Below are 23,181 nucleotides of genomic sequence, written 5' to 3' on the forward strand. Positions count from 1 at the left end.
TAGCTTATACTGAGTTATAAAATTTGAAAACATTCTTTACATATATTATTTCATCGGATCCTCATCTGAGAATTAAGTTAGCAAGATTCATGGTCCAACAGAAAGAATATCAGGCCACAGAGTATTAGCTTCATGACTAGAAGGAACCTAAAAGGTCATGATGCAAGTTCCTCTTTTCAGAGATAAGGAAACTGAGAAGATTCAAAGTGATCTATTAAGCAGATACTAAATGGAAGAATAAGAAAAGGAATCTAAGTTTTTTGACTCTAAATTTAGCACTCTTCCCACTGTACCATGCAGGCTAATGGAACAGGAATCTGACAGTCTAGAGGTGACAGAATCACCAAAAGGCCATTGGTTTTCTGTTATAGCAGTCACTCCTGCTCTATAAGACAGAATCATATTGAAATATTTGAGCCATTTCTAAAATTAGAAACATTAATAGAAACTTCCAAAGATCTTGATTGAAATGGAGCTCAAAGGGAGTAATGATAACCATTTTAATTATCAGGCAGCAAGTTTGATTTTCTACATTTGGGGGGAATAGAGAGATATCAGCATGACTCCAGTGTGAGAAGTGGTTCTTGCTAAGAGAAGCTGGAATTTGCCCTATAAATATTGTTATAGCAATGGATTACAAGTACTAAAAATGAGCATAAGATGTCAGGTCAGTTGATAAAATCATGAAGGCACTGAAAGAATATTCAAATTTTAATGATCAAAGGATATGAACAATTTTCAGATGAAGAAATTGAAACTATTTCTAGTCATATGAAAAGGTGGTCCAAATCATTATTGATCAGAGAAATGCAAATTAAGACAACATTGAAGAACTACTACACTCCTTTCAGTTGGTTAAGATGACAGGAAAAGAGAAGGACAGATGTTGGAGGGGATGTGGGAAAACTGGGACATTGATACTTTGTTGGTGGAGTTGTGAACAGATCCAACCATTCTGGAGAGCAATCTGGAATTATGCCCAAAAAGTTATCAAACTGTGCATACCCTTTGATCCAGCAGTGTTTCTACTGGGCTTATACCCCAAAGAGATACTAAAGAAGGGAAAGGGACCTCTATGTTGCAAAAATGTTAGTGGCATTCCTTTTTGTAATGTCAAGAAATTAGAAACTGAGTGGATGTGTAGTGTTCCCTTGTAGTGTTCTCTTGGGGTAGTTCAGTAATCACCACAAGTACAGCCAGGTGTTAAAAGTCCAAATCCTTAATTGTCTACTTCAAAGACCTATCTCCTTCATTTGGGGCTCAGCTAGTTTTCTGGAGGCCTTCCGGTGTCTTGGTTTCAGTAAAGACCCGGGGGAGGAAAACCTGCCACCAAGGCAGTGTAAGATGAAGTGAATGAATCTCTCTGAGTCCAAAGATTTGTGCTTCAGCCCTCAACCACCACAAAAGTGGAAGATGGAATGAATCTGTCTCAACCTCTTCTCTAGCCCTGAGAGCTTGCCTTTTGTGGCTCTCAGTCCCTGCTTATATGCCCCACACTGAGTATACATCAATCATTATATCACTAGGAAACCTTTATTTGTGGTAGGATTAAATCAATGCTAAACTAGCTTTAACCATTGCCTCCTCAATTTCACTTAGTACCTTGTTTCAAATTCTGGCCCGTAACATGGATGCCCATGATTTGGGGAATGGCTGAATAAGTTATGGCATATGAATGGTTTTTTGTTTTTATTTTTTTGTGGCTTCTTTTTTTTTTTAATAATTATAATTTTTTATTGACAGAACCCATGCCAGGGTAATTTTTTTATTACAGCATTATCCCTTGCACTCACTTCTGTTCCGACTTTTCCCCTCCCTTCCTCCACCCTCTCCCCCAGGTGGCAAGCAGTCCTATACATGTTAAATATGGCATATGAATGTTATGGAATATTATTGTTCTGTAAAAAACAACCAATAGGATGATTTCACAGACACCTGAAGAGACTTACATGAACTGATGCTAAGTGAAATGAGCAGAACCAAGAGATCATGATACACAGCAATAACAAGACTATACAATGATTAATTCTGATGGATGTGGCCCTCTTTAATAAAGAGACCATTCAAACAATTTCCAATTGTTCAGTGATGAAGAGAGCCATTTACACCAAGAGAGGATTGTGGGAACTGAGTGTGGTTCACAACATAGTATCTTCACTCTTTTTGTTGTTGTTTGCTTGCATTTTACTTTGCTTCTCTTTTTTTTCTTGTGCGGCATGATAATTGCATAAATATGTATACATACATTAGATTTAACATATTTCTACCATATTTAACATATATTAGATTACTTGCCATCTAGGGGACGAAGTGGGAAAAACTGGAACGCAGGGTTTTACAAGGGCTAATGTTGAAGAATTGTCCATTGTTTTGAAAAATAAAAAACTTTAACTAAAAAATAATTCAGATTTTAAAATCACTAGTTTATTTCTTATGTAAGTAGGTCTATGCAATGTACAAAAAACCTGTGTACTGTGAAACATGTGGTCCAGTTTTCCTTTATGTTATTAAGACATTAAAAGGATATGACTCCACTGACGGGCAGATAGCACTGTAGTAACTTCCAAGATGCATAACAAATAATAGAGAAACCCATTCAACTTTCCTGCCTGGACCACTTAAGAAATACCTGTGGTGATAAGAGATTGTATTTGTTTAAGAATTCACTTCTATTACATGTTGGTTGCTGTAGAAATAAATCCTTAGATTTCTAAAGCAATTTGGGGGAAAAAAGCTGTCAAAAACATGTTGCCATCAGTTTTTCTAATGTTTACACATTTTAAAAAAGAAAATATCATATAAAAAGGTGCCATATTTCTCCCAACATTAATGATGACATCTATGCTTATGCTCTAAAAGGGAAGATGATTTATTGAACCTTTTTTTTTTTAAGGAAAGTATTTAACAGTCATCTTTCTTTCATTTATTAGTATCTTTCAAAGAATATTTATGCTTCTCTAGAAAGACAATTCATGTTCACATTGTATACACATGTTGTAGTGGTGCAAATATTTTTCGCTTATCTATTTTTTTAAATGCTACTGTTTTGTGGGTCTGTGAATTTCTTTATACAGTTTACTGATTTGAACATTTTGATTTTTTTAAAAATAAGTTTCTTGGCTACCATTAAAAAAGTAATTAAATGCTGCAAGAAAGTCAAGAAAAATTTGAGTGGAAAGGAAATCTCAGATGTGGCAAATAAGAATTTAATGGCAACTTTGAAGTTTGAGTGATGCGGTTGCAAAACAGATTACAGATTGAAGAGAGAGGAAAGGAGCTGAAGATCAAATTATGGATGGCTTTTTAAAGCATAATTTAAAAAGGGAAGAAGATATGAAACATAACATAGCTGGTGCACATAGTACTCTTTTTTTAAGAATGTGGAAAATGGATATTTGTAGGCAACAGGGAAGGTGCCAGTAAACAGAGCAAGATTGAAGTTTGGAGAAATAAAAGATGATTGAAAAAAATCTGTTGGAGAAGGGAATTAAGGTCACCATGTAAATGATTAGCCTTGATGAGCAGAAAGGCTTCCCCGTCATCAGAGTGAAAGAAGAGGAGGTAGGGGAAGAGAGAAGAACTCTTAGAGAGATATGAAATGCAAGAAGGGAAATTAATAGCTTCAATTATTTTGTTGTAGTATGAGACAGGTGCTCAGTAGAACAGAGAGAGTGGCCTTAAGGTGAAGATTAAGAAAGGAAGAAAAAGTTTTAGTGAGCAGCAAACAGAATCAGTTCAGGAGAAATAGTAAGACTGCCTAGTTATATTAAGGATTCAATTAAGATTAGATAGAGTTTTGACAAAATGTGAGAAGAGATAAATTTTAAAGCAGAGATACAAGGGGACAGTGATAGGAAACAATACGGTAGGAAAGCAACCATCAATTCCTCCAAACAGATACAGAGAATTTACCAGGCAGAATTCTGATGAGGGAATCCAGGAAAAAAGTGACAATTATTTGTCTAGCCCAATTCAGCAGAGAGACAGGGAGGTCTGCACATGTTGCGGAGGGAATGGGAACTCAATGCCATGAGGCATTCCAGGGCTTATGGAGAGGGGAAAAATGTAAAAGAAATAAGAGGTATAGAATAAAGAATTGAAAAAGATATAAAATCTTACCCAAGCAACAAACTCTTTGAAAATTAAAAGGAATCAAAAGTCAATGGTTTCATAAAGTAATAAGAAATATTTAAACAAAAGCAAAAGGTTGGAAAAAATAAAAGAAAATGTACAGTACCTCAAAACAAAAACAATTGATATGGAAAATATATTAAGGAGAAAATATTTAAGAATCGCTGGACTATCAGAATACATACCATGAGCAAAAAAAAGAGACTAGACCGCATATTTAAAGCTCTTTTTGAGGCAGAAAGAATAGGAATATGGGGGAGTATTCATTATTTGGAAATGGATTAACAAGTTATAATATATAAATATGACAGAATAATATTGTGCTATATTTTTATAGAGTTATGACCAGCAAGGATTTTAGAGATTAATGAAGACCAAGCTATCTCGCTCCTAAGAGAGAGATGAAGGACTCAGAATACAGAATGAGACACATTCTTTTGGACACAGTCAATGTGGAAATGTATTTTGATTAACTATACATGTTTGTAATGTGTTTTTTTTTTTTTTTTTTGTCTTCTCATTTGGGAGAGGAACTTGAGTTGGTGGGTAAAAAAGAAGATATTTTTGGTTGATTAAAATAAATTGTTTTAACTAAAAAAACAAGGGATATGAATTTTGATAAATGGTCAAAAGATATAAATAGAAAGCTACCAAAGCAAGAGTTAGAAACATTTTTCTTGAGACCCTAGGGAGAAGCTACAACTGTCAACCTTAAGTGCCTTTTCTACAATGTCCCATTTTACTTTTAAAAATACAATTACAGGATCTGTAGTCTCATCTACAGCATCTGTAGTTTAGTTAACTATATAGATATGTAGCAGGTATTACATATATAAATGTGAATTACTACATCATTAAATGAGGTGGGCATTGATTTGAACTATAATATCTAAAGAAGGTTTAGGTAAAGTGGACTAACCTGATCTGGAGAGACTGGTTGGGGAAGTTTGAGGATTACAGTTCTCTAAACTAGTACTCATAACTCATTCAGGAAATACTTTGAGGAAATCATCCAACATTCTATGCCAAGAAAAACTGGAATATAGTCAAAATTTTATTGGCACTCTTCTATCTCCTTTCTGAACTCCTCTTTTACCTTTAAAAAAAAAAACAAAAACAAACAAAAAAAAAAAACTAATTGCTAGGTATCCAGTACTATCATATTGCCCTTTAGTTATGCAAAGTCCCTTAATCCCATTCATCCAGGCCTGACAATATATCCAAATGCCTTCAAATTACTCTTCTTTTCCCATTTCCCCAATACCCAGACCAACAACCAAACAAACAAAAATTTAATGCTTTAATAATTAGTTCCTATTTTTTTTTTCCACTTCTGGAAGCTATGATGGCAGAATAAACATTGAATCACTGTAATCCTCCCATGATCACCCCCAGGCAACCATAAAGCAGCCCAAGAAAGAGACTATAGCAACAACAATAACAAAAAGAATCTGACCATAAAAAAGTTATTGTGGTGACAGGGAAGACCAAGACACAATCTCAAAAGAGAAAAACGGTGTCAAAACACCTATGGGCAAAACCCCAAAGATAAATAGGAGTGGTCTCAAGTCCAAAAAGGAACTAATGGAAGAGTTCAAAAAGAAACTTAGAAATCATATAAAAGCAAGGAAAAAAACTGGGAAAAAATAAGAGTGATGCAAAAGAATTATGAAAAGAGTCAACAACTTGGAAAACCACTTAAAAGGTAGAATTAACCAAATGGAAAAGAAAGTACATAAGGTAATTGAAGAAAAACCACACTTTAAAAGTTAGAATTGATCTAGTAGAAGTGAATGACTCTATGAGATATCAAGAATCACTCAAATTCAAAAGAATGAGCAAATGGAAGAAAATGTAAAATATCTTATGGGGAAAAACAACTGACCTGGAAAATAGGAACTAGGAGAGAGAATATAAAAAGCCCTGGGTCATCTGAAAGCCATAATCAAAAGGAGAATCTGAACAGCATCTTCCAAGAAATTATCAAAGAAAACTATCCTGATGTTCTAGTACCAAACGGCAAAATAGGCATTGAAAGAATGCACCAATTACCTCAGGGAAAATATTCCAAAATAAAAACTCCAAGGAAAATTATATACAAATTTCAAATCTGTCAGATCAAAAAATACTACAAGGAGCCAGAAATAAAAAATCTGAAATATCAGGGAGTCACTATCAAGAAATACAAAGGACGTGGCAGTTGCTGATTAAAGGATCAGAGATCAAGGAATGATATTCCAGAAAGCAAAAAAGGTATGGCTATAACCAAGGATTACCTATTCAAGAAAATTAAACATAATAATTCAAGGCGGGAAATAGTCATTCAATGAAATAGAAGGATTTCAAGTTTTCATAAAAAAAAAAAATAGAACTAAATAAAAAAATTTGTCCTCCAATACCAAAACCCAAGAAAAGCAAATAGGGGAGAGAAAACATAAGGGATTCAACAGAGCTGAACTGTTTACATCTCTAAACAGGAAAATGATACTTGTAATTCTTAATAATTGTAAAACTAGTAAATAATACAGGTAGAAGGGATACACATACACACAGGGTATGGATATGAGGTGAATTTGAGAGAATGATATAAAAAAGCAAATGATGAAATAGGAAAGTACACTGGGTACAGAAAGAAGGGAGAGATAGAATGGTATAAATTATTTTTCATGAAGAAATAGGAAAGGCCTATTATAGTGGAAGAGAAGAGGGGAAGGTAGTTGACAAACATCATTTGAACCTTATTCTTATCTGTATTGGTTCAAAAGGGAATAATAAACACAATCAATTGAATATAGAAATCTATCTTACCTGACAGGAAAAATAGAAGATTAAGTAAAGAGGAAGGAGTAAGAAGCAGGGGACTAACAGAAGAGAAAACAGATCAGGGGAGGTGGTAGAAAGTGCATAGCACTGGTAAGCAGAGAAAAGGTGAAAGGAGAAAGAGGACAAAAGGAGGGAGAATAGAATGGATTACAGGTAGTAATCATAACTATGAATGTGAATGAAATGAACTCATATGTAAAATAGAAGTAGATAGCAGAGTGAATCAAAAAACAGAATACTACAATATGTTGTTTACAAGAAGTACACTTAAAATAAGGAGACACAGAGTAAAGGTAAGGGGCTAAAACAAAATCTATTACAATTCAATTGAAATTAAAAAAAGCAAGGCTAGCAATCCTAATATCAGAAACAGAAAAAGCAAAAATAGAACAAATTAAGCCATGTATTAGGGCATAAAAACCTCAAAATCAAATGTGGAAATGAAATATTAAATGATTTTTCAGATGATAACACAATAAAAATTATGTTCCACAAAGGGAAGTAGAAAGATAGATTAAAAATTAATGGGAAAAAAATAATCTAATCCCAAAGAATAAAGTGAGTCAAAGAACAAATTATAAAAACATTCAATAATTTCATTAAACAGACTGACCACAATGAGACCACAAACCAAAATTTATAGGATGCAGCCAGAGCAATACTTAGGGGAAAATTTATTTCTCTAAATTCTTACATCAACAAAATAGAAAAAGAACAGATCAATAAATTAAGTATACAACTAAAAAACTTTGAAAAAGAACAAATTAAAAATCACCAATTGAGCACCAAATCAGAAATCCTGAAAATCAAAGGTGAGATTAATAAGACTGAAGAGGGAAAAAACATGTTGAGCAAATAATTAATCTAGAAACTGGTTTTATGAAAAAATGGTAAGATAGATAAACTATGCATTTTTGTTTTTCTTCCCAGTTTATTTTTACCTTTCTAAATCCAATTTTTCTTGTGCAATAAGAGAATTGTATAAATATATACACATATATTGTATTTAAGATATACTTTAATATGTTTAACATGTATGAAACTGCCTGCCATCTAGGGGAGAGAGTGGAGGGAAAGAAGGGAAAAGTTGGAAGAGAAGTGATTGCAAGGGACAATGTTGAAAAATTACCCGTGCATATGTTCTGTCAATAAAAAGCTATAATAATAAAAAAAAAAAAACTGAAAAAATAAAAATGAAAAAAAAGATAGATAAGCTATTAATTTGATTTTTAAAAAAAAGAAAGAAGAAAATCAAATATCTAGCATCAAAAAATGAAAAAGGTGAAATCACCACCAATGAAGAACTCATTGAACTCAGGTCCTCCTGACTTCAGGGCTGGTGTTCTATCCATTGCGCACCTAACTGCCCCCAGTTTGATAACTTTTTGAGCATAGTTCCAAATTGCTCTCCAGAATGGTTGGAGAGCATTCTGCTCTGCTGCTGCTGCCAATTCTGATTTAATTTAAAACTTTATTCCCATTCTTATTAAAATATTCCTTATTAATGTACCCAAAAGCCTATATTAGAGCAAAACTTGGTTGCATAATGTTAGGTTAATTTAGCATCAAAACTTCTCATAGCTTCTCTTGACTAGGAGCTATAGGTATTCAGTTTAATTATTCATTATTCTGCATTCAATAAATATTTGAATATTTACTATGTGCAATACACTATACTCTGAAGTATATACAACATATAAGGTAGTCTATACTCTGAATGAGCTTGTAGTCCAGTAGGGGAAGAAAAAATATACTTGCATAGTCCTTTGTTCCAAGTATAACAATCACTATTGAAGTTTGGGGCTCATCCCTATGAGCAAATGATATAAGCTGTCTTCTTAATGAATGACATTTTTATCCTATCTGGATAAGACCATTTAAGATTTTTTAAATCATTTAAGAAAGCTGAGATTAAAGTAAACAATTTCTTCATAATAACCTTTTCACTATTCTAGAAAACAGAATCCTGTAAACACCAAAACAAAACTGCTATTCACAATAAGCAATCCTGACTTTTCTTCACTTGTCTACTTCTTCTGAACTCCTTTCTGTATCATATTCCATGGGAATGGGATCATTCCCATCATCATGTTCATACATTCAGAATTTCTATACAACTCTTCCTTTTAGAATCTAGGTGAATCTATTAAGAAATAAACTGGGTGGCACAGAAAGAAGTGAGGCTCAGAAACTGATAGGCCTGAAAGTATTTGTGGTTTAAGATACAGAAATTAATAGTATTGATAAATAGGCAGTTCTCAATAACATTGAGAGAGAAGATGTGGACATTAAGCAGAGAGAAAGAAATTATCACTTACCATTAATTCAGGAGAAGAACATCAAAGACACAGATTAATTATATTAATATTGGCAATAAATGAACACTACATATACTAAGAGCTTCACGATAGTTGGAGAAGAAAAGTTAGTTACAGGAAAGTTTGAAGGGAATACAATACGCACTATCATTTAGGATCTAAATCAGAATGCTTTTTGGTGGGAATGACAAATTGGAATGCTATGTAGCACCATATATAGTTGCCAAATTCCAAACTGGGGTACTGGTATTATATTCTTCTAATCCACGTCTCAAAATTTTAATAGAATGAGTTCTTTTGTGCTTCCTGACATACAAAAATATTGGTTATATTGGTCTATGGATTTTATGCATTTAACAATATTTCCTATTAAAGGGAGCTACATTTTGACAATGAATAAAATAATTTTCTTCTATAAAATCTATCTAGCATTTGTGTTAGATTGGTGCCTCAGGACAAAAAGTACTGTGATTGTCATTTGTATTTCTTTAAAAAGCAAGAAATATGAGCAACTATATTTTGGACATACAAAACTACACAGTTCCTCCAAAGTTACATGATGTTATGGATTAGAAAGCACAATTTCTTTTTTTTTATGTAATTTTTTATTATTATTATAGCTTTTTGTTGACAAAACATATTTCATCATTGACCCTTGCAAAAACTTCTGTTCCAACTTTTCCCCTTCTTCCCTCCACTCCCTCCCCTAGATGGCAGGCAGTCCCATACATGTTAAACATGTTAAAGTATATAGTAATACAACATATGTATACACATTTATACAATTATCTTGTTGCACAAGAAAAATCAGATTTAGAAAGAAGATAAAAATAACCTGGGAAGAAAAACAAAAATGCAAGCAAACAACAGCAGAAAGAGTGCAAATGCTATGTTGTGGTCCACATTCATTTCCCTGTGTTCTTTTGTGGGTGTAGCTGGTTCTATTCATCACTGATCAATTGAATCTGATTTGGATCCTCTCATTGCTGAAGACAGTCATTTCCATCAGAGTACATCCTCATACAATATTGTTGTTGAAGTGTATAATCATCTCCTGGTTCTGCTCATTTCACTTAGCATCAGTTCATATAAGTCTCTCCAAACCTTTCTGAAATCATCCTGCTCGTCATTTCTTATAGAACAATAAAATTCCATAACATTCATATATACAATTTATTCAGCCATTCTCCAATTGATGGGCATCCATTCTATTTCCATTTTTTAGCCACTACAAAAAAGGTTGCCACAAACATTTTTGCACATATGGGTCCCTTTCCCTCTTTTAAAATCTCTTTGGAATATAAGCCCAGTAGTAGCACTTCTAGATCAAAGGGTACATACAGTTTGATAACTTTTTGAGTATAGTTCCAAATTGCTCTCCAGAATGGTTGGATTTGTTCACAACTCCACCAACAATGTATCAGTGTTCCAGTTTTCCCACATCCCCTCCACCATTCATCATTATCTTTTCTTGTCATCTTAGCCAATCTGACAGATATGTAGTGGTATCTCAGAGTTGTGTTAATTTGCATTTCTCTGATGAATAACGATTTGGAGCACCTTTTCATATGAGAAGAAATAGTTTCAATTTCTTCATCCTAAAATTGTCTGTTCATATCTTTTGACCATTTATCAATTGGAGAATGGCTTGATTTCTTATTAGTCAATTCTCTATATATTTTGGAAATGAGGCTTTATCAGAACCTTTAACTGTAAAAATGTTTTCCCAGTTTATTGCTTCACTTCTAATCTTGTCTGAATTAGTTTTGTTTGTACAAAATCTTTTTAACTTGATATAATCAAAATTTTCTATTTTGTGATCAATAATGATCTCTAGTTCTTCTTTGATCAAAAGTTCATTCCTCCTCCACAGGTCTGAGAGGTAAACTATCCTCTAATTTTTCTAATTTATTTATTATCTCATTCTTTATGTCTATATCATGAACTCATTTTGATCTTATCTTGGTATATGGTATATGGTCAATGCCTAGTTTCTGCCATACTAAATTCTAATTTTCCCAGCAGTTTTTGTAAAATAATGAATTCTTATCTCAAAGATTGGGATCTTTGCATTTGTCAAACACTAGATTACTATAGTTATTGACTATTTTGTCCTGTGACTCTAACCTATTCCATTAATCAACTAGTCTATTTCTTAGCCAATACCAAATCTTTTTGGTGACTGCTGCTTTATAATAGAGTTTTAGATCAGGTAGAGCTAGACCAACTTCATTTGATTTTTTTTTTCATTAGTTCCCTTGAAATTCTTGACCTTTATTCTTCCATATGAATTTTGTTGTTATTTTTTCTAGGTCAATAAAAATGTTTCTTGGGAGTCTGATTAGTATAGCGCTAAATAAATAGATTAGTTTAGGTAGTATTGTCATTTTTATTAGATTTGCTCGACCTATCCAAGAGGACTTAATATTTTTCCAGTTGTTTAGATCTGACTTTATTTGTATGGAAAATGTTTTGTAGTTTTGCTCATATCATTTCTGACTTTCATTTGGCAGATAGATTCCCAAGTATTCTATACTATCGACATTTATTTTAAATGGAATTTCTCTTTGTAGCTCTTGCTATTGAATTTTGTTAGTGATGTATAAAAATGCTGAGGATTTATTTTGTATCCTGCAACTTTGCTAAAGTTGTGGATTATTTCTAATAGCTTTCTAGTAGAATCTCTGGGGTTCTCTAATCATAATATCATCTGCAAAGAGTGATAATTTGGTTTCCTCTTTACCTACTCTAATTCCTTTAATCTCTTTTTCATCTCTTATTGCTTAAGCTAGCATTTTCAATACAATATTGGATAGTAATGATGATAGTGGGCAACTTTGTTTCACTCCTGATTTTCTTGGGAATGGTTCCAGTTTAGCACCATTACATATGATGGTTATAATAGTTTTAAATAGATGCTACAATTTTAAGGAGAAGTCCATTTATTCCTATATTCTCTAGTGTTTTTAATAGGAATGGGTGTTGGATTTTATCAAATGCTTTTTCTGCATCTATTGAGATGACCTATGGTTTTTGTTAATTTGGTTATTGATATAGTCAATTATGTTAATAGTTTTTCGAATAGTGAGCCAGCCCTGCATTCCTGGTATAAATCCTACTTGGTTATAGTATATTATGCTGGGGATGATTTTCTGTAATCTTTTTGCTAATATTTTATTTAAGATTTTTGCATCAATGTTCATTAGGGAGATTGGTCTATAATTTTCTTTCTCTTGTTTTCGTCCTACCTGGTTTAGGTATCAGTACCATGTCTGTGTCATAAAAGGAATTTGGTAAGACTCCTTCAATCCCCATTTTTTCAAATAGTTTATATAGCATTAGAATTAATTGTTCTTTAAATGTTTGATAGAATTCACATGTAAATCCATCTGGTCCTGGGGATTTTTTCTTAGGGAGTTGATTAATAGATTGTTCTATTTCTTTTTCTAAAATGGGACTATTTAATCAATTTATTTCTTCCTCTGTTAATCTGGGCAACCTATATTTTTGAAGGTATTCATCCATTTCATTTGTTATCAATTTATTGGCAAAAAGTTGGGCAAAGTAACTCCTAATTATTGCTCTAATTTCCTCTTCACTGGTGGTAAGTTCTCCTCCTTTTCATTTTTAAGACTAACAATTTTATTTTCCTCTTTCTTTTTTCTAATCAAATTTACCAAGGGTTTATTTATTTTGTTATTTTTTTTTCATAAAATCAATTCTTAGTTTTATTAATTCAACAGTTTTTTTTTTTTTACTTTCAATTTTATTATTCTCTCCTTTTATTTTTAGAATTTCAAGTTTAGTGTTTGATTGGGGGGGTTCTAATTTGCTCTTTTTCTAGCTTTTTTTAGTTGCAAACCTAATTCATTGATTTTCTCTTTGTCTATTTTATGCAAGTGCTCCTCCAGAGACATAAAATTTCCCCTTATTACTGCTTTGGCTGCATCCCACAAATTTCAGTATGTCATCTAATTAATGTCATTCTCTTGGGTGAAATTATTGTGTCTATGATTTGCTGTTTCATCCAATCATTCTTTAGGATGAGATTATTTAGTTTCCAATTACTTTTTGGTCTATTTTCCCCTGACTTTTTATTGAATGTAATTTTCATTGCATTGTGATCTGAAAAGGATGCATTTACATTCTGCCTTTCTTCATTTGAATTTGAGATCTTTGTGTCTTAATATATGGTCAATTTTTATATAGGTTCCATGAACTATTGAAAAGAAAGTATACTCCTTTCTGTCTCCATTTAGTTTTCTACAAAGATCTATAATACCTAACTTTCCTAGTGTTCTATTTACTTCTTTAACTTCTTTCTTATTTATTTTGTGTAGTGGGCCAGAACTCTATACTTGAAACAAGGATTTTTACAAGGTTTTAACTCTGTGGAGTCATCTTGTTTAGCATGGTGATTAATAATTCCCTAGTTCAGTATTATTGAATTAATCTTACAATAAATAATGGTCCCCTAGTGATATAATGATTGGTTTATACTCAGTATGATGAATGGATTTAATTGTAATAGAGTATTTAAGAAGTCAGAGTCAGACCTAGAGAGGACTCAGAGACAGACTCAGAGAATACAGAGGACTAGAAGCTGGAGCTCAAAGTCTCAGAGCCAACGAGAGACATTCATTCCATCTGACACCATCGTAGTAGCTGGCCTATCCTCCTGCATTTCCTATACTGAGACCAAGGCCTGTCCAAAGGCCCTCCAGAAAGCTTGAGGAGCCCCAGTCAAGAAGAAGCCAGACTGTGAAAGAGACAATAAAGACTTTTAGACTTTATCCCTGGCTATTTTTGTGGTGATTATTGTGCTGAAATGAAGGCTTGGTCCAAAGACCTCCAGAAAGCTAAATAGAACATTACATTTTGGCACCCAAGTGTGAGACTAAGGATTTACACTCAACAGTCCAAACTGACACAATCTGGAGTTTAGTGGAAAAGTCTCTGATCCTGAGTTCAATGGAAAAGTCTCTGATCCTGAGTTCAGTGGAATAGTCTCTGTGACCCAAAAATCAGGGTGAGCACAAAAATAGACAAGAAGGAAACTCTGTTAAGGGCCAAACTAGTGTTTTAGCTGAAATGGGACAAATGTTTAGAAAAGCACCTTTTGAACCCCAAGGAAAATGTGTAGAAAGCATAGTTAAACTAATAAAAAACCAAGGCTTGATTGTAACTTGGAAGCAGGTCCTTGAACTCTTCAAAACATTAAAACACACATCTCCTTGCTTCTCCAAGGAAGAAGAATTAGAGCCAGATGAGTGGAAACTAGTAGGAGAGCAATTAATTTAATATTACAAAGATAATGGTCCTGATTCAATTTTTAAAGAAACATTCTATACATATAACTTAATACAATTGGCTTCAAGGAATTACATAAGTATTAGAATAAGGAAAAAGAAGAAAAAGCAGAAGAGGGTACTGATAAAACAGTTTTAAAGCACGAAAAATTAGACAAGAAAGGAGTTAAGTAAATGCTGATGAAATTAAGGAGTGTGGTGCTTCACAGCAGGACCCATTAGAGCATTCCCCATCCCCTGACCTACTCTTCTCAAGTAACCCTTCATGGGTGGAGGGAGAAGGAGAAGGGGGAGGGGCAGGGATACAATCAGCACTATACATGCAGGAGCTTTTGTCCACTCCCTATGACAAGATTACAAAAGGCATTAGTTAAAGCTAAAAAAGAAGGGCAGGATATATCTGATTTAAAAATAAAAGCATACCCTGTTACTCAAGAGTTTGACTCTTCAGGTCAAGCAAGGAGAATATACACTCCTTTTGATCTGGAAATTATCAAAGATCTGAAAAAGGATTGCACTCTTTATCTACGGGCTACATCATCTTATGTTAAGATGATATTAGAGAATTTGGCTTATGAAATTTTAACTCCTAGTGATTGGAAATCTATAGCAAGTACATGTTTAGAACCTGGACACAACTTGTGGCTTTTGAAGTATAGTGAACTATGTAGAATACAAGCCAAACTAAATAGGCAAACTGGAGTTAATATACAAATCACCTTTGATCAACTAGTAGGAAAAGGTCAGTATGCAGACCCTTTAGCACAGATTAATTATCCTTTGATAGCATATGAACAAATTGTTGCCTCTGCTATCAAAGCATGGGGCACCCTCCCAGGAAAGCAAGATTGAAGGGAACTCTTCACAAAAATAGAGCAAGGTCCAAATGAACCTTTTGCTGATTTTATGGGATATTTGCATACAGCTGTCATACAAACTTTTGGTGAAAATGCAGTAACAGTAATAATGATAAAATAACTTGCCAGAGAAAATGCTAATGAGGTTTGTAAAAGAATTATTCTAGGACTACACAAAGATGCTCCTTTAAAGAGATCATAAGATGCTGTGTGACAGTGGGCACAAATGCCTTTTACATCCAGGCTATCATGCAGAATATGGGAAGACAGGGTCCTTCTTGGCAAGGGACTTCCAGAGAGATTCATCAATGCTTTCAATGTGGTAAAATAGGGCATATGAAAGCTCAACATTGGCAGAAAAGACAGGGTGGGAAAACAGGACCCCAAACCCCATGTCCAAAATGCAACAGAGCCTTCCAACAGAGGCTGTAGATTGACCCAGGGAAATGAGAGGAGGGGGCCAGCTCCAAGATCTCAAACAAAAAACTGAAGAGGTATGATGGCAGCTGAGGTTACACCCAGAAAGTCTTTAGAAGTTCAGTACTCTGATATGATCAATCAGCCAAAAAGTAATCTGATGGGAGAAAGGGATTACAATTGGGGAGAATACAGATTTTATAACCCAACAAAAGGGCAGTGTCCAGTGTGAGCAGCTCCAGTGTAATTTCCAGGTGATGAGGAGAGATTCAGAAAGTGATGAATGGAAAGGACCAGATAAGTTAACTGCTTGAGGGTGAGGGTTTGCTTGCATCTCTACAGATGGAGAAGGAATTAGATGGGTAAAACGAGCCAAATTTGCCTTGTCCATTAGAGAGAGAGACAGAAAAAGAGAAAAAAATTTCAAAACAAAGGAGAAGGCCTAAGAAACATCTGACACTGAAAAAGCATGGCTGATATTGAGACTGTTGCAAGACTTTAAAACCCACAGGAATCATTAGATTCCCTTAGATGAAAAATTATTGATAAGACTGTTGAAGAACTTCAAAACCAGCAAGAATCATTGGATTTCCTGAGACCTGATAAGACTGTTGCAGGACTTCAAAACCAGAAGGAATCATTGGATTCAATGAGACATGATAACACTGATGCAGGACTTCAAAACCTGCAGGAATTATTAGATTCCCTCTCACATGAAGTAATGGACAATAGATTGGTTTGGGACTATCTCTAGGACTTATGAACATGTGTAATTCCTCACTTGATTTATTGTTTGTTACATCATTACTAGCCTGTCTTATATTATTATGTGCTTGTGCAATACCTCTCATGTTGATAGATTTATGTTTACCTGTTTCAAGTGAGACCCTACAGAAACCTGCCAATCTGGTTTGACTCCCCATTTCCTTTTGGTGTTTTCATCTCCCTTTTTTGGTATTTTCACCCCCCTTTTCTGAGAAGTTTGGAAGGGCATGATCACTTCTTTTTTGGGATTCTCACTTCCCTGAAAAGTCAGAGGGAACATGACCACCTATGTTCTAAAACAAAAGAAAGCAGGAGATGTAATGGGCCAGAATTCTCTACTTGAAACAAGGATTCTTACAAGATGTTAACTCAATGGAATTGATAATACTATCAATTGGAATCAAAGTGGAATGGTTATCTAGTTTAGTATGGTGATTAATAGTTCTCTAGTTCAGTATGCTTGAATTAATCTTACAACAAATAATGGTTCCCTAGTGATATAATGATTGGCTTATACTCAGTATGATGAATGGATTTAATTGTAATAGAGTATTTAAGAGGTCAGAGTCAGACCTAGAGAGGACTCAGAGAAGACAGAGGACTGGAGGCTGGAGCTTAAAATCTCAGAGGCAAGGAGAGACATTCATTCCATCTGACACCATTGTAGTGACTGGTCTATCCTCCTGAATTTCCTATACTGAGACCAAGGCCTGTCTGAAGGACCTTCAGAAAGCTAGCGGAGCCCCAGTCAACAAGACAGATTATGAAGAAGACAATAAAGCCTTTTGGACTTTATCTCTGGCTATTTTAGTGGCAATTATTCTGCTGAAACAAAGGCTTGGTGTAACGATGTCCAGAAAGCTAACCAAATCACTACAATTTTGATTTATCTCATTCTGAGAGTGCAAGGTTGAGATCTCCCACTCTTATAGTTTTGCTGTCTATTTCTTCTTGCAGCTATCTTAATTTCTCCTTTAGAAATTTAGATGTTATGCCACTTGGTGCATATATGTTTAATATTGATATTGCTTCATCATCTATATAGTGCCCTTCCTTATCTCTTTTAATTAGATCAATTTTGCTTTTGCTTGATCTGAGATCAGGATGGCTATCCTACTCTTTTGACTTCACCTGAAGCATAGTAGATTCTGCTCCCACCTTTTATCTTTACTCTTTATATATCACCCTGCTTCAAGTGTGTTTCCTCTAAACAATATAATGTGGGATTCTGGCTTTTAATCCAGTCTGCTATCTGCCTTCACTTTATGGGGGAGTTTACCCTATTCACATTTATGATTAAAATTACTAACTCTGTATTGCTTGCCATCTTGTTAACCCCAGATTATGCTTTTCTCTTTCTTTTCCCCCTTACACTCTTCCCCAGTATTAAACTCATGAGCACCACTTGCTTTACATAGCCCTCCTTCTTTAGGATCCCTCTTTCCCCCTTAAAATCCCTCCCTTTTTCTTAAATCTTTCCCTGACAATTTCTGTATGCCCTTCTATTCAATCTACTCCTTCCATTTTTGCTTTTCACCTGCCACTTTTCAATGAGGTGGGAGAAGTTTTTCTGTAAACCAAATATGTCTAATATTTTCTCTTTGATTCTGATGAGAGTAAGATTCACACTATATTCATCCCCCTCCCTTCTTTCCCTCAGATATAATAGGTTTTCTTTGCCTCTTCATGAGATGTAGTACTCCCATTTTACCCTTCTTTTGGTACAATTTCCTTTCTAACTCTAGTTTCTAAAACAAATTATACATATGTTCTTTATATATCTCTATAACAGAAATATAGTTCCCAAGATTTCTTTTTACCTTTTGAGGTTTCTCTTGAGTCCTATATTTGGAGGTCAAACTTTTTGTTTAACCTGTCAGATTGGCTAAGATGACAGGAAAAAATAATGATGAATGTTGGACGGGATGCGGGAAAACTGGGACACTGATGCATTGTTGGTGGAGTTGTGAACAAATCTAACCATTCTGGAGAGCAATCTGGAATTATGCCCCAAAATTTATCAAACTGTGCATATCTTTTGATCCAGCAGTGCTACTACTGGGCTTATACTCCAACGAGATACTAAAGAAGAGAAAGGGACCTGTATGTGCCAAAATGTTTGTGGCAGCCCTGTTTGTAGTGGCTAGAAACTGGAAAATAAATGGATGCCCATCAATTGGAGAATGGTTGGTTAAATTGTGGTATATGAATGTCATGGAATATTATTGTTCTGTAAGAAATGACCAGCAGGATGAATACAGAGAGGCTTGGAGAGACTTACATGAACTGATGCTAAGTGAAATTAGCAGAACCAAGAGATCATTATATTCTTCAACAATGACACAGTATGAGGATCTATTCTGAAGAAAGTGGATTTCTTTGACAAAGAGAAGATCTAATTCAGTTTCAATTGATCAAGGATGGACAGAAGCAGCCACATGCAAAGAAAAAACACTGGGAAATCAATGTAAACTGTTTGCATTTTTGTTTTTCTTCCCAGGTTATTTTTACCTTCTGAATCCAATTCTTCCTGTGCAACAAGAGAACTGTTCAGTTCTACACACATATATTGTATCTAGGATATACTGTGATATATTTAACATGTATAGGACTGCTTGCTCTCTAGGGGAGTGGGTAGAGGGAGGGATGGGAAAAATCGGAACAGAAGTGAGTGCAAGGGATAATGTAAAAAATTACCCTGGCATGGGTTCTGTCAATAAAAAATTATAATTATTTTTAAAAAAGAAAAAAAACTTTTTGTTTAGCTCTGGTTTTTTTCATAAGAAATAAATTGAATTCACCTATTTCATTCAATGTCCATCTTCTTCCCTGGAAGAAAATGCTCAGTTTGCCTGGGTTAGTTATTCCTGGCTGCATACCAAGTTCCTTTGCCTTTCAGAATATCACATTCCAGGCCCTTTGATCCTTTAATGTGGACACTACTAGATCCTGCGTAATCCTTGTTGTAGCTCCTCTGTATTTGAATTGGTTTTTTTTCTGTCTCCTTGTAGTATTTTTCCTTGGTCTGATAGCTCTGGAATTTAGCTACAATATTTCTTGGAGTTTTGATCTTAGGATCTCTTTCAGTAGGTAATCGATGAATTCTTTCAGTGTCTATTTTACCTTCTGTTTCTATAATATCTGGGCAGTTCTGTTTGATGATTTCCTAAAAAATAGTGTCTAGGTTCTTTTTTTCATCATGATTTTCAGGGATCAGGAATCCTCAGATTATCTCTCCTAGATCTATTTTCAAAGTCTATTGTTTTCCCATGTAGGTATTTGACATTTTTTTTCTATTTTTTCATTTTTTTGGTTTTGCTTGACTGATTCTTAATGTCTCCTAAAAGTCATTTATTTCCATTTTGTTCAATTCTGATTTTTAATGAATTATTTTCTTCATTTACTTTTTTTTATTTCTTTTTGTAATTGTCCAAATGAGTTTTTAAATGAGTTGTTTTGTCCTATGGAATTTTTTCCATTTTGCCAATTTTATTTTTTAAGGAGTTATTTTCTTTTTCCAATTCACTAATTCTGTTTTTCAGGGAGTTGTTTTCTTTTTCCACTCTATCTTTTAATGAGTTACATGTCTTATCCAGACCTTCTTTCGAAGCTTCCCTTTCCTTTCCCCATTTTTCTTCTATCTCTCTTTTAAAAGCCTTTTAAATTTCTCCAAGAGAGCCTTATGTAGTGGGGATCAGATTATATCCATTTTTGAAAGTAGAGATAAATTTGTTTTTAGTCTCCTCAGGGGTTGAAATCTGCTTTCTTTCAGAATAGAAGCTCTCTATAGTTAGAGCCGGCTTTGCCTTTTTACTTATTTTAACAACAACAACAAAAAAGCTGCAATCTGCTTTTGGGACAATGTAGGGTTACCAAGCTTCCTCAACAGACAACAGGAAGTAGCAGTGAAGCAGCAATGGGATAACAATGACTGCGCTGGGATCAGCGGCTGTGTTGGGATTAGCAGTTGTGCATTGAAATTCTGCTGAGTCCCTCCCAGTGCTGGGTGGGTGTGGCCAGATCCCGAGAGACTCTAAGGGTTATAGTCTTTACTCCCTGTGTTTATAGCTTCTCTGCTGATCTATTGGCTTGCTGCCAGAGCAGAGTAGCCAACAGTGTGGTAAAGTTTTCCCCACAGATTTTCAGCCAGTGAAAACTACTCCTAACCCCCTCCAGTCTGCTCAGTGTGAGCTGTTTCCTGTGCTCTCACTGCCTATCTGCCTGAGTCTGAGCCTGGCCTAGCCCCATTCCATCCCCATGCATGAGCAAAAACAGACCTTTTCTGATGAATTTTGAAATTATCTTCTGTTGATAATGTGTTGTACTCCCAATATTTGTGGATTTTGACAGTCAAGCATTAATTTCTAGGCTGAATTTTGGAAAAATAGTTTGAGGGTAAAGAAGAACTCAGAAAGAAAGCTCTCCACTATCTTGGCTCTGCCCAGAAAGCACAATTTCAACAAACATCTAAATTGATGATGTGTGTGAGAAGCTATGAAAATAATGTTAGAATTAATAATATGTTAAAAATCTGGTTAAAAGTTGTCCAAAATCATTTTGGTTCTGAAAGCATGATAAAGAGCAACTAACTAATCTTCAGAATATGAGCTATTAGCATCATTATTATCATCACTGCAATCTCATTCTCATCTTCTTTTGTTGGGGCTTAGATAAAAAGAAGTCACTATCCTGCTATTTTCCTGTTTTTGTAACACTGTTATTACTACCATCATCTTTCTCTTTCTTATCACCTTTTTAATAGGTTTCAGAGAGAAATGAATCTCAGAGAAGTCCCTATTCTGATCATATTCTTTTAAAGTTAATATCACATGGATTGTTGAACATAGGAATAAAGTAAATGATTTTTGTACTGCAACAAAAATGTTACGATTCAAGCTCATCCTTGCTAGGTTCATTGAATTCAGAAATAAAATGTAGCCCATAATGTTTTCATGTAATTTTTAATCTTCTCTGTAGGGTCCTCAGATTTTGAAAGTTTTTCATTCCATGCAGATTGAAAGTCATGAATATTTGTTATGGCAACATCTTCTAAAAATTTTTGTTTTTAAAGTTTTAGGAGATCAGTGGGCAACTTGTGAGTTTATTCTGTGATTATGATTTGGTTCTAGTACTGTTTATTGATTGAATTTTATACAATATTTTTAATTCTTTATATGAAGCATAGAGATTAATCATCTTCTAGTTTATGAAATAGAGTGATATTTCAAAGCATAATTCTAGCCACCAGATCACATTGTGCTAGATATTCAATAGGTGCTAAGTTAGAATACCTTGAAATAAAGATTTGTACAATTACTACCATTTCTTTGCATAATCTATATTGAGCTAGAAATCTAGGCACCCAAGAAATACTATCTTTTCCTGAATTCCCAACACAAATCCTTCTATTCCTACAACTCTATATGACTAAACCATTTGTTTGACAGTTGGTGACTGATATATTGTTGGCTGGATTCATGCATATGTTGTCCATGGAGTACCTTTTGATTTCATTCCCTTATCTTAGTTCTATCATAAGCTCAATCCAGAGATAAACCATTTTCATGTACATTCAATAAATTGAATAAAATGTACATGTTATTAAAATAGCAATATTAAAAAAATAACCACTCATATCGAACAGAGTTACTTAGTTTATCTATATTTACTAGCTACCTCTTAGCATGTTACTTTATTTCTTCTCATACTGTATCTTATCATCCCAAATTTTATATGGATCGGAGTGTATTTCTATATTCTTTTATTCATTAATAAAATATAAAATAAATTAATAAAATATAAACATTCATTTATAAAATTTAAACATTTCTCAATTAAGCTGAGAGGCTTAATTTAAACAAAAAGTAGTTATAAAAAGAGGTATTTTTGTTACTCATAGCTATCCAAAGGTGTTAAATTTCTTTAGCTTCTAGCATTAAATAAGTTACTGAAAATAAAATTTATTGACAACAAATTCTATAACAAAAGGAAAATGTGTTATTTTTAACATTTAAGTTGTGAAAAAAAAGCATAGTCAATCATTTAAAGCCTTCACTATAAGAGCAGATGTAATAATAATATTAAAGTAGTATTAGTAGTAGCAGCAGCAGCAGCAGCAGCAGTAACAGTAATAGTCCTAATAGTAGTAGTAGTAGTAGTAGTAGTAGTAGTAGTAGTAGTAGTAGTAGTAAGGATCTGAATTTCAAAGAGGTTAAAATGTTATAACTTCAACATTTAAAACTCAGGACTTTATCTGTAAATATTTCCTCCAATTATGTAAATTGAAATTCTTTCTCTTAATAAGATGCTGTTCCCCTCCACTTAAATATAAAAAACAAATATATATCCATTTTTATTAAATAAATACTATTTGATTAACTGTGGTAAGAACTTTGAATTTATAAAGATGTTTAAATTTTAGTGATTAATAAAAATATATATAAATATATAAATGTGTATATATTTATATTATATATTTATGTGTATGAATATATACAATATTATATATATAAACAAACTTAGATCAACATAAAATTTGGAGTGATAAGATAAAGCATGGGA

The 23,181-nt window shown here is 33.8% G+C and overlaps 1 long non-coding RNA gene across 1 annotated transcript in view; it reads right to left on the reverse strand.

The window, feature by feature from the left end:
- The window catches only part of LOC127543356 (uncharacterized), a 105,665-nt gene extending 90,273 nt beyond the window's left edge, over positions 1 to 15,392 (reverse strand). The window contains exon 1 of the long non-coding RNA XR_007949217.1: positions 12,016 to 15,392. This is a non-coding gene — a long non-coding RNA (uncharacterized LOC127543356). The remainder of the gene's footprint in view (positions 1 to 12,015) is intronic.
- Positions 15,393 to 23,181: the final 7,789 nt, after the last annotated feature.

This window comes from Antechinus flavipes, chromosome 1 (assembly GCF_016432865.1).
Source record: "Antechinus flavipes isolate AdamAnt ecotype Samford, QLD, Australia chromosome 1, AdamAnt_v2, whole genome shotgun sequence".
Taxonomy (NCBI): domain Eukaryota; kingdom Metazoa; phylum Chordata; class Mammalia; order Dasyuromorphia; family Dasyuridae; genus Antechinus; species Antechinus flavipes.